At 45.1% G+C, this 12,888-nt stretch overlaps 1 protein-coding gene across 2 annotated transcripts in view; it reads left to right on the forward strand.

The window, feature by feature from the left end:
- LOC141104798 (uncharacterized) overlaps nt 1-12,888 on the forward strand; it is a 40,564-nt gene that overhangs the window by 23,283 nt on the left and 4,393 nt on the right. The gene's annotated exons all lie outside the window — the stretch shown is intronic.

Genomic DNA, 12,888 nt, shown 5'->3' on the forward strand with positions numbered 1-12,888 from the left:
TATACCTTTTCTTCACACAAATAAAGCTTTCTTCCGGTGGTATTTGATCACATTGGGGTTTTTTATATTTTTTCTTTATAAACGAAAAAAAAACTAAAATCTAAAAAAAAAAAAAAGAAATACTGTATTTTCTGCTTTCTGTTATAAAACATATCTAATAAAAAAAAGTTGAAAATCGAATTTCTTCATAAACTTTGACAAAATGTATTCTGCTATATGTCTTTAGTAAAAAAAAAAAAAAAAAAATCTCAATATGTGTATAACAATTGGTTTGTGTGAAAGTTATATCGTCCACAATAAAAAGTATATATACTGGAATTTTTAATTATTTATTGTTGTACTGGTAATGGCGGTGATCAGCGACTTATAATGGGACTGTTATAGTGCGACGGGAAATCTGATGCTAACAGACACTGGGGAGTAACTGACACTGACATCACCAGTGACACTAATAAAGTGATCAGGTATAATACTGTACACTGTCACTGTACTAATGACACTGGCTGGGAAGAGGTTAACATCTCGGGGTGATCAAAGGGTTAACTGTGTGCCTTGCAAGTGTTAATGTGTGCTGCTTTTTGCTAAAGATCTTCTTTGTTTCTTATCCCTGCTTTGCAGGGATAAGAAACAGAGAGATTGTTCCCTCTGTGCTGATTGTCAACACAGGGCTCTGGGCTGTGATTGGACACAGCCGATCAGCAGGTCCCAGCCATGAATCATTGGCCGGGTCCAGACTCCCGCATGTGTGCGCCCTACACCCGGAAACAGGCAGTGATACGTCGAATTGCATGTACAGGCCGCTCGTCTGAAGTACAATGCTGGTAGGCAGTCTGTAAGTGGTTAAAAAAACAAATGGGACACGCATTCGCTGAGCCGCGATGAATGTTGGACGTATTTCCCTTAGATATACCAAAACTATGGAATAGGGACGAGCTCGGTGTTCGAGACGAACGTAAGTTCCACTCGAACATTGGGCGTTCGCCCTTACGCCGAATAGCGAACATTATGGGAAGTTTGAGCACCGTGGAACGCCCCATAATGCACTGCGAGATCGCAGTGCATTAGTGTCTGATGATTGGCCAAAGCATGCACCTGACCTGCATGCTTTGGCCAATCACACCACGCTCTGCAGAGAAAGCCATAATAAACATAATATATATGCTCTGCATTTAGCTTAGACTATATATTCCGTGTATACTCTATATTCAGGCGGTGTAACAGTGTCTTGCAAAAGTATTCACCCCCTTGGCATTTTTCATGTTTTGTTGCCTCACAACCTGGAATTAACATGGATTGTTTGAGGATTTGCATCATTTAATTTATAGAACATGCCCACAGCTTTGAAGATTTTTTTTTTTTTTTTTTTTACTGTGAAGCAAACAACAAATAGGACAAAATAACAGAAAAAGTAAATGTGCATAACTATTCACCCCACGAAAGTCAATACTCTGTAGAGCCACCTTTTACGGCTATCACAGCTCCAAGTCTCTGTGGATAAGTCTCTATGAGCTTCCCACATCTTACCACTGGGATTTTCGCCCGTTCCTCCTTGCAAAACTGCTCCAGCTCCTTCAAGTTGGATGGTTTGTGCTTGTGAACAGCAATCTTTAAGTCTGACCACAGATTTTCTATTGGTTTGAGGTCTGGGCTTTGACTAGGCCATTCCAACACATTTACATGTTTCCCCTTAAACCACTCAAGTATTGCTAGCAGTGTGTTTGGGGTCATTGTCCTGCTGGAAGGTGAACCTCCGTCCTAGCCTCAAATCACACACAGAGTGCTACAGGTTTTGCTCAAGAATATCCCTGTATTTAGCACCATCCATCTTTCCCTCAACTCTGAATAGTTTCCCAGTCCCGACTGCTGAAAAACATCCCCATAGCATGATGCTGCCACCACCATGTTTCACAGTGGGGATGGTGTTCTTTGAGTGATGTGATCTGTTGGGTTTGCGCCAGACATAGCGTTTTCTTTGATGGCCAAAAAGTTCAATTTTAGTCTCATCAGACCAGAGCAGCTTCCTCCATACATTTTGGGAGTCTCCCACATGCCATTTCGCAAAATCGAAACGTGCCATTTTGTTTTTTGCTGAAAGTAATGTCTTTCTTCTGGTCACTCTGCCATAAATCCCAACTCTATGGAGCGTACGGCTTATTGTCGTCCTATGTACAGATACTCCAGTCTCTGCTGTGGAACTCTGCAGCTCCTCCAGGGTTACCTTAGGTCTCTGTGCTCCTCTCTGATTAATGCCCTCCTTGCCCAGTCCGTGAGTTTTGGTGTGCGGCCGTCTTTTAGCAGGTTTGCTGTTGTGCCATGTTCTTTCCATTTGGTTATGATAGATTTGATGGTGCTCCTAGGGATCATCAAAGATTTGGATTTTTTTTATAACCTAACCCTGACTTGTACTTCTCAACAACATTGTCCCTTACTTGTTTGGAGAGTTCCTTGGTCTTCATGTCAGTGTTTGGTTAGTGGTGCCTCTTGCTAAGGTGTTGCAGCCTCTGGGGCCTTTCAAAAGGGTGTGTATATGTAATGACAGATCATGTGACACTTAGATTGCACACAGGTGGACATCATTTCACTAATTATGTGACTTCTGAAGGTAATTGGTGGCACCAGAGCTTTTTATGGGCTTCATAACAAAGGGGGTGAATACATACACACATGCAAATTATCAGTTTTTTATTTCTGAAAAATAGTTTTATGTATATATTTTTCTAATTTTACTTCCCCAACTTAGACTATTGTGTTCTGATCCATCACATATAATTCAGATTAAATAACATTGAACTAAAGGCTGTAATGTAACAAAATAGGTAAAAAGCCAAGGGGGGGGGGGTGATTACTTTTTCAAGGCACTGTATATATACAGTCTAGTGTATATATATATATATATATATATATATATATATATATATATATATATATATATATATATATATATATATATATATATATATATATATATAAAATCATTTAGGTTCATTTTTTCCTCATTAATGTACACACAGCACCCCATATTGTACACACAGCCCCCCATATTGTACACACAGCACCCCATATTGTACACACAGCTCCCCATATTGTACACACAGCACCCCATATTGTACACACAGAACCTCATATTGTACACACAGCACCCCATATTGACAGAAAAACACAGAATTGTTGACATTTTTGCAGATTTATTAAAAAAGAAAAACTGAAATATCACATGGTCCTAAGTATTCAGACCCTTTGCTGTGACACTCATATATATAACTCAGGTGCTGTCCATTTCTTCTGATCATCCTTGAGATGGTTCTACACCTTCATTTGAGTCCAGCTGTGTTTGATTATACTGATTGGACTTGATTAGGAAAGCCACACACCTGTCTATATAAGATCTTACAGCTCACAGTGCATGTCAGAGCAAATGAGAATCATGAGGTCAAAGGAACTGCCTGAAGAGCTCAGAGACAGAATTGTGGCAAGGCACAGATCTGGCCAAGGTTACAAAAAAAAATCTGCTGCACTTAAGGTTCCTAAGAGCACAGTGGCCTCCATAATCCTTAAATGGAAGACGTTTGGGACGACCAGAACCCTTCCTAGAGCTGGCCGTCCGGCCAAACTGAGCTATCGGGGGAGAAGAGCCTTGGTGAGAGAGGTAAAGAAGAACCCAAAGATCACTGTGGCTGAGCTCCAGAGATGCAGTCGGGAGATGGGAGAAAGTTGTAGAAAGTCAACCATCACTGCAGCCCTCCACCAGTCGGGGCTTTATGGCAGAGTGGCCCGACGGAAGCCTCTCCTCAGTGCAAGACACATGAAAGCCGCATGGAGTTTGCTAAAAAAACACCTGAAGGACTCCAAGATGGTGAGAAATAAGATTCTCTGGTCTGATGAGACCAAGATAGAACTTTTTGGTCTTAATTCTAAGCGGTGTGTGTGGAGAAAACCAGGCACTGCTCATCACCTGTCCAATACAGTCCCAACAGTGAAGCATGGTGGTGGCAGCATCATGCTGTGGGGGTGTTTTTCAGCTGCAGGGACAGGACGACTGGTTGCAATCGAGGGAAAGATGAATGCGGCCAAGTACAGGGATATCCTGGACGAAAACCTTCTCCAGAGTGCTCAGGACCTCAGACTGGGCCGAAGGTTTACCTTCCAACAAGACAATGACCCTAAGCACACAGCTAAAATAACGAAGGAGTGGCTTCACAACAACTCCACGACTGCTCTTGAATGGCCCAGCCAGAGCCCTGACTTAAACCCAATTGAGCATCTCTGGAGAGACCTAAAAATGGCCGTCCACCAACGTTTACCATCCCCCCTGACAGAACTGGAGAGGGTCTGCAAGGAGGAATGGCAGAGGATCCCCAAATCCAGGTGTGAAAAACTTGTTGCATCTTTCCCAAAAAGACTCATGGCTGTATTAGATCAAAAGGGGCTTCTACTAAATACTGAGCAAAGGGTCTGAATGCTTAGGACCATGTGATATTTCAGTTTTTCTTTTTTTATAAATCTGCAAAAATGTCAACAATTCTGTGTTTTTCTGTCAATATGGGGTGCTGTGTGTACAATATGGGGGGCTGTGTGTACAATATGGGGGGCTGTGTGTATAATATGGGGTGCTGTGTGTACAATATGGGGTGCTGTGTGTACAATATGGGGTGCTGTGTGTACAATATGGGGGGCTGTGTGTACAATATGGGGTGCTCTGTGTACATTAATGAGGAAAAAAATGATCTTAAATGATTTTAGCAAATGGCTGCAATATAACAAAGAGTGAAAAATTTAAGGGGGGTCTGAATACTTTCCGTCCCCACTGTATATATATATATATATTCAGTGTAGAGTATATATACAGTTCATTCGGTGGTGCACATTATATAATACACTTCAGGCGGTGTATTTATATAGATATATATAAATTTACGTTTGAAGCCCATGGCCGAGATGGATTTGAACAACATGGACTTGCCATAAGACTTATGCCCCGTACACACGGTCAGACTTTGATCGGACATTTCGACAACAAAATCCATGGATTTTTTCCGACGGACGTTGGCTCAAACTTGTCTTGCATACACACGGTCACACAAAGTTGTCGGAAAATCCGATCGTTCTGAACACGGTGACGTAAAACACGTACGTCGGGACTATAAACGGGGCAGTAGCCAATAGCTTTCATCTCTTTATTTATTCTGAGCATGCGTGGCACTTTGTGCGTCGGATTTGTGTACACACGATCGGAAATTCCGACAACGGATTTTGTTGTCGGAAAATTTTAGAGGCTGCTTTCAAACTTTGTGTGTCGGAAAATTCGATGGAAAATGTGTGATGGAGCCTACACACGGTCGGAATTTCCGACAACAAGGGCCTATCACACATTTTCCGTCGGAAAATCCGACCGTGTGTACGGGGCATTACAACATGAAATCGACCTGATGTGTGCCTTGGTCTGCTTGTCGGTATACCAAATAAGGGGGCATACCCAATATTAGTAATAGATATTTGTGGAGAGAAATTAATTTGAGAAATGCCCTGAAAAGGGGATGGGAGGGTGGGTATCGTGCACAGGAACCGACAAAGACCACAGGCGAGCGGGCTGCTTAAATACCCCCCCCCCCCCCGGGCTTCTCCCATAAATTCAGGCCACCATACTGGCCTTCTTACTTATGGACGAAGCCCTATGGCCGAGATGGATGTGAACAACGTAGACTTGCCATAAGACTTACAACATGAAATGGACCTGAAGTGTGCCCTGGTCTGCTGGTTGATATACCAAATAAGGGGGCAAAAACATTCATGTAGGGGTGTAGTTTTTATTAGTTTTAGCTTTATTCATTGCGCAAGCTTGGTTAAGGCCACAGTTTGTCCGGTCCAGATATGACCCCAGAGCTGAGCGGCTGCCACGATCGGATACAGTTCAAACAGTGAGGAAGACCGGGTAAACCTGGGGATTAGGAGTATCACTGGAGGCCATGGCCCCCATGAAACAATGGTGGCGAAAAATTGCAGCGAAGCCTGTGGAGGCTGCATCTACCTGCAGTGATAGGGGCGATATTCCTGGTATAAATATGGATATTCCATTCCAGCTAGTAAGGAACTCCTCCCACATTGACAGATCCGCTACTGCCGCGGCGTCTAAGCTAAGGATCTGATCGGGGTGCTGTGTCTGGGAGAGGAAGACCAGGAGGCGTGAAACAAAAGATCAACCCTGGGGAATGATCCTCATTACAAAATTGAGCATTCCCAAGAGGGATTGAAGCTGCTTCTTAGTGCACCCCCATGTACGGGAGAAGTCTTGAAGAACTGACCTGATGCGGATCAGTTTGTCGAGGTGGAGGCTGGCCTGCATGGAGCGAGTGTCTAGGTTGACTCGGAGGAAGGTGATGGAGTGTGCAGGGCCTTCTACATTGTGTTCCACAATGGGTAAAATTGAGATTCCCAAAGATAACTCTTAACTTATCGAGGTCTCCTGGGAGCACACCGGGCTGTTCGATTAGCAAGAAGTCGTCCAAGTAATGAATGACTTTATGACACTGAGCTTGGGGTGACAGTATCCAGGTGAGGGACTGTGCGAAAGTGTCAAAGAGCCAGGGGCTATTCTTAGAGCCAAAGGTCAGTTTGGTAGCGAAGTAGTATGACTCTTTCCATTTAATGCCGTGCCAGCACCAGAGGGACGGGTGGATGGGCAGAAGCTTAAAAGAGTCCAAAATGTCAGCCTTAGAGAGCCAGGCGCCTCTGCCTACTTTGATAATGGCCTGAATTGCCATGTCTACTGAAGTATACTTCAAGGAGAATTCCTCCGAAGGAATTAGGGAATTCATACTCGGAATGTGGGAAGAATGAGGCGCAGACAGGTCGTACACCAAGCAAACTTTATTTGAGAACTTGCCCTTGATCAGCCAAATAGGGCTAACTCTTCAGGTGTTGAAAGGGGGCTTAGCGAAGGGGCCTATGATGAAGCCTCATTCCAGTTCGGTCTGTAACAGCTGATCTATGTTGTGTTCGTCGGTGGCCGCTGAGCGGAGGTTCCCGCATTCGTGAGGGCAGTGAGATGAGGCAGGAATGAAATCCTGCTGTAAATCCTTGGATAAGGAAGGTGGCTAGAGAGGGAGTGGGGTGTGAGGTGAGGTAAAGCCCCAGCCACAGGATGTTTACTCGGCCTAGTCAGGACTTTTTTTGCTGCTTGACCTGGCATAGAGCTTTAGGATGTTTCCTATGAAATATGACACAGACATGGAGCAAGCCGCATTGGCTGAAATTGCACGACCCGTAATTAAAATTATTGCAGATGGCTGCTACCCCTACTGTCTGAATGGAACATCCGAACTTGTCCACCTGGGGCCGATAGGTCCTGAACTACACTGGAGGTGGAGGGGAATTCAAAGGGGTGACTGCCTCATTGGCGCACCAGGTAGTGGTGTGGGTGGAGGACTTGCAGATAGCGCATAGTGGTGAGTGCAAGCTGGCAAAGTAGCGTCAAAACAACTCTGTGTCTATGAGGCTCCAATCCCTGCCTGTTTGTAATTGTGTAAGCCTGGCTGCTGCTTTGGCCGAGAAAGAACGGTGATAATCGTAAAACGAGAACCCTCCGTATTAATAGCCCAGGTCCACCACGGTGTGGAGATACAGGTCCAGCTCTTCCCTCCTTCGGGAACTGGCCGCGCACAGGACATCCCTCAGCATCCAAAAAGCCAACGCAAACTCTGCTACAGATAATTTGCGGTTGAGCCTGGGATCTTTGGCCTTGAGGACCACTGATACGTCTCCCCAGGTATAAGATTTATTTTCTGCCAGGTTGTGGACCGAAATGAGGAGGGAGACAAGGTTGATGTCCTTGCCGTCCAGAATGTCCTTCCTGATGCTGGCTGGGACCAAGTGTGCTGGGAAGATAGTGGGACTTTTCCCCGTGTTACCTGCAGGAGGGGGTGCCAGAACCTGGACTGCGACCGAGTCAGAGATGGCCGTGGCCGGATGACCCTCCAAGAGTGCCACTTTGTGTATTTTTGAAGTGCGTTTGTGCGACTGCAAGGGGAACTAGCGGTGAGGCGAAGGTTTAACAAATGAATCGAGACCATGAGTGAACTTCAAAGGAAAACGGGGGGGGTTTCCTTTTTTCTTTTTTTTACCGTTGCGTTGTAGAGGCGACTGAGATTGAACATCAGTGGAGCCATGCCAAGATAATAGAAGATGCACAAATGACTCGACACGAAGCAACTGCCGGACCTGAGGAAAAAATGACAGGCAACATGCAAATAACAACTGTAAGACTGAAATGATGGGCGTGAATCGGTGCGTTGCTGACGCGAGTGGATCCGAATCGGAGTGACAGGTATGTGAAATGATATGAGTGAAATGATCACCCTGACGGAGGCACGAATCGGTGTGCCGCAATTATGACTGACAACGAACCGGACTGTGGAGTAAGGTACGAAATGAAACAACTGAGACACACCGGAAAGAATTGGTGTGTCGCGGAAGCGACTGGATTCTGAGTGATGGGTACGTGAAATGAAATTAGTGAAATGATTTGCCATTAAAGAGGCACGAACCGGTGTGCCGCTACTGTGACAGACAACGAGCCGGACTGTGGAGTATGGAATGAAATGAGGCCAAAAAAACAACTGGGGCACGCCGGAATGAATCGGTGCATCACGGATGCGACTGGATTCGAATCGGAGTGCGATACGTGACAGTGAAATGATTTGCCATTAAAGAGGCACGAAACGGTGTGCCGCGACTGCAACTGACATCGACCCGGACTGTCGAGCATGGAATGAAATGAGGTAAAAAAACAACTGGGGCACACCGGAATGAATCGGTGCATCACGAATGCGACTGAATTCGAATCAGGGTGTGGTACATGACAGTGAAATGAGTGAAATGATTTGCCATGACAGAGGCACGAATCGGTGTACCGCGACTGCGACTGACAACGAAACGGACTGTGGAGCATGGAATGAAATGAGGTAGAAAAAACAACTTGGACGCGTTGGAATCTCAGGTGGGTGGTCAGGTGTTACATCACACCACTGGTCAGACACTTTAATGCCACTTCCAACTTGAGCTCATATAAGGTACTGAGGGGGCTCCTTCCACCTTTTCGCCACTAGGATTTGTTGCAGGAAAATCTACACCTGGGTTACAACGTACTTCTGGCAGACATGCTTACTCCACCTTCTGCACCCTACCCCCACAGGGGAATACCCTCACTTGTAGCTATGGTGGAGACCAGGAGAAAGGAAGACAATTATAAATCACAGGAGAACATTTCCTGTGACGAAGGTCATTTCAACTTTAATGCCGCGTACACACGACTGGACTTTTCGACCAAACTGGTCCAACGGAACTAATCTGTCGGACAATTCGATCATGTATGGGCTTCATCGGACCCTTTCTGTCTAAAAATCTATCGGACTGTAGAAATAGAACATGTTTCAAATCTTTCCGACGGACTCGAGTCCGATTGAAAAATCAGTTCGTCTGTATGCTAGTCCGACGGACAAAAAACTACGCTAGGGCAGCTATTGGCTACTGGCTATGAACTTCCTTATTCTAGTCCGGTTGTCTGTCATCACGTTCGAAACTATTGGACTTTGGTGTGATCGTGTGTAGGCAAGTCCGTTTCGTTGGAACTCCGTTGGAACGCCGTCGAAAAATCCTTCGGAGTTCAGTCCGACGAAAAGTCCGGTCGTGTGTACGCGGCATCAGTCTCAGAGTGATGATGTGTCCCTTGCATTGGAGCAGGACCACCAATGTCCATACCAGACCCTCAATCCAAACATGAAATGGGAAAAGTATTCACCCCCCCACCCTGAACCATACTGGGCCACATACCCTTATTCCCCATGACATCCATGGTTCCTAGACACTGAGGCGGCCTCCTTAGGAACCAATGACATATAGAATGCTGTATATACACAAGCAGTAGAAATACCGTTCCTATATATAATTTTTAGATCCCATCAAACAGGGGTCCGAATAGGCTAATATTCTGGCTTTCATCCAAACAGCCATAGTTCAGTCTGAAACTAGGTTCAGACCGAGTCATCAGCTCATCTCTAGATGTCAGTTGCTACTGAGAGACATACATTGTTCATTACCAGAACCCCTAGAAACCTTTGGAGGAACCCTGGCTGGGAAAGGTTGGACTAGGCAGTAATATATTTCTCTCTCCCTTGGTGGGAGCGGAGATGACCCCATCTATAAGGATATACAGTACATACACACACAGCACAAGGCCGTGTTCACACTACGAGATGTTCCTCGGGGGCTGCAGTTCCTCTGAGCTCCACAAGGTGGTGATCTCACTTCTCCCCAGACAGGAAGTCTCTATGGAAGACAGGAAGTGATGTCAAGTACAGACAGGAAGTTCCGGGTGAGAGGTGAGTCGGGAGGAATTAAAGAGGACACATTTTTGGAAGTAGCAGGTAATTATTATACAGGATTTATAAGATCTTTCTTTTCTATTTACACCCAGTAACCCCCCCGTCATGTTCCGTCCTCTTCCTCCATAGTCACTGTGACGTCTTTTATCTCCAGCAGATGATAATACACACATATAGTGTGGAGACATAGATTAACCCCTCCAGGGGCAGAACATTTCCCCACTTACAGGGCCGGAACTTTTCCTTAATTTTGGAGATAAATTCTAGTAATATGTTCCTCTAAACAAACAGCACTGACAATAAATAGACAAGACAATGACCATCCTGACCATACATGGCCTACAAAGGACAATTATTACATTACGCAATCATTCCAAAATGATGGAGTGCAGGGGTATGGAGCATAGAGCCCCTTACGTTGTTGGTCAGGAGGAAGAAAACATTCCCCAGCCTGCCATGAAGAATATGTCCCATCATTGGTGTCAGAGGGAGGAAAATACTGAGGGAAATAGAGGAGCCGAGGTGTCTTGTGAGGGACAATGAATAGCTGGTGGATTCTAGGGGCTCCGGAGAGGGTACTGGAGTTGAAGGGCTTTGAGGGGGTAATGTAGCTAAAGGATTCTTGAACCCTTGACAGGGTTGGTGGGCAGCGGGGCTCTGATGGAAGATGCGATTGTTGGGTTCAGGGAGAATCTAATGTAGGGAGTGGGGATCTTGTTTTATGATGGTAGTTTTAACTGCATTTACTTTTCAGAACATCTGCCAGGCAATAAAGGCAACCTGCACCTTCTTGCCATCTCACTGGTCAATTAAAACATTCCTGGATACCAAGTGGACTGTAAAGCAGTCTTTCACCCCTTGGTGGGCACTTTGTCTTGCAGGAAGTCGGTCTGTATTGTGGCCCTGGTCCACTGCTGCACATATAAGGGGGGCAGTCCAATACCTTCCCATGACAAAGGCTCTGGCAGTGTCCGGTGCTGGAATTCAGAACACCAGGAACCCACTGCCACTCTGTACAATGTCCTTGGTACTACACTATACTTTGCCCCCGCTGTCCTCCTCCTACTAACACTGGGCTGCATTGGAGGAAAGAAAACAGAATCCTCCCCTAAGAATCTCTCCTCCACCAGCCCCATCCTCCTGCATTCCAATACAATCCCTTCTCCTACGTGACTTGGGGATTGGTGCCTTGTAGGTGGCGTTCTGGCAATTATCCTGATTAGCCGGCAAATCCAGTCAAAAGCCAGGAGTTTCCCCTTCCTGGACATCACGATGACCTTATATTGATCTCACAGCACTGCCTCAGAGCAAAACAAAAAGACAGAGGAAGGATCGTATTTATCATTCCTTATCTACAGATCTTAAACTAAACAAGACCAACAAACAAATAGCCAAGAGGGTCCCTGGACTTCAAAAATGTAGAAAGCACTAAACAGTCCAAATTAACATCAGAGAAAATCACAGCGAGTCCACAATTCTATGGAGAGGAGGATTAATGAGATCACAGGGGACACAGAAGGACCAGGTTAAACTCTGATACGGACAATGATTATTGCACTGGCTGCAATCACAAATGATTGGTGCTACCAATAAACAACCGCTTTCACCAAAACAAAGCATCACAATGGTCGCCCCCACCTTCCAGCAGTAGGGTCTGGAAGGTGGGGACGACCATTGTGATGCTTTGTTTTGGTGATAGTGGTTGTTTATTGGTAGCACCAATCATTTGTAATTGCAGCCAGTACAATAATCATTATCCATATCAGAGTTTAACCTGGTCCTTCTGTGCCCCCTGTGATCGCATAAAGCCTCCCCTCCATAGAATTGTGGACTCTGTGATATTCTCTGATGTTTCTCTGGAGTTTTGTGGAAAATTGAGGACCTTTAAAAACCCCTGAAGAAGCCACTGCTGGCGAAACATGTTGGGTTCCGAATTCAAGCTCTGATCACTCTCCATATATGGACACTAATGACCACTGATGTGTTATGTATAAATACTTAGATTTTGATTGAGCCAAAAATCTTTTTAGTTTTATATGAATAAACTTTCTGGTTTTACATAAAATGTGTTCTTTTCTAATTGTGGGCACCGGTATAATCCAATTAAAACATCATGTTGCTTTAATTTCTATTTCAATAGGGATGAGGTGCCGGATATCATATTGTCACCCATTTGCTATTTCAAGCTAGTCCAAATTAAATGTAGTCCTTAAATGAACAACAACCCTCCTATTACCCCCCCCCTCCCCCCCCCCCCACACACACACATCCTTATCCTATCATTGTGCGACGAATACCATCCAAATGGTAATTAAAAAATTCTTACTTTCATTTCCAAAAGTTATCCGTCTACATGGAGACCTGTATAGATCAAATGATGGCACGAATGAGGATGGAGGAGGACCGGAGTCACATGACTGAGAAGATACTAAACCTCACCCTGGAGATCATCTACCTGCTGACCGGAGAGGTGAGGAGGATTCTGGGAGGTCACATGACATCACTCTTATCT

Source organism: Aquarana catesbeiana, linkage group LG08 (assembly GCF_042186555.1).
Source record: "Aquarana catesbeiana isolate 2022-GZ linkage group LG08, ASM4218655v1, whole genome shotgun sequence".
In the NCBI taxonomy this organism is placed as follows: Eukaryota; Metazoa; Chordata; class Amphibia; order Anura; family Ranidae; genus Aquarana; species Aquarana catesbeiana.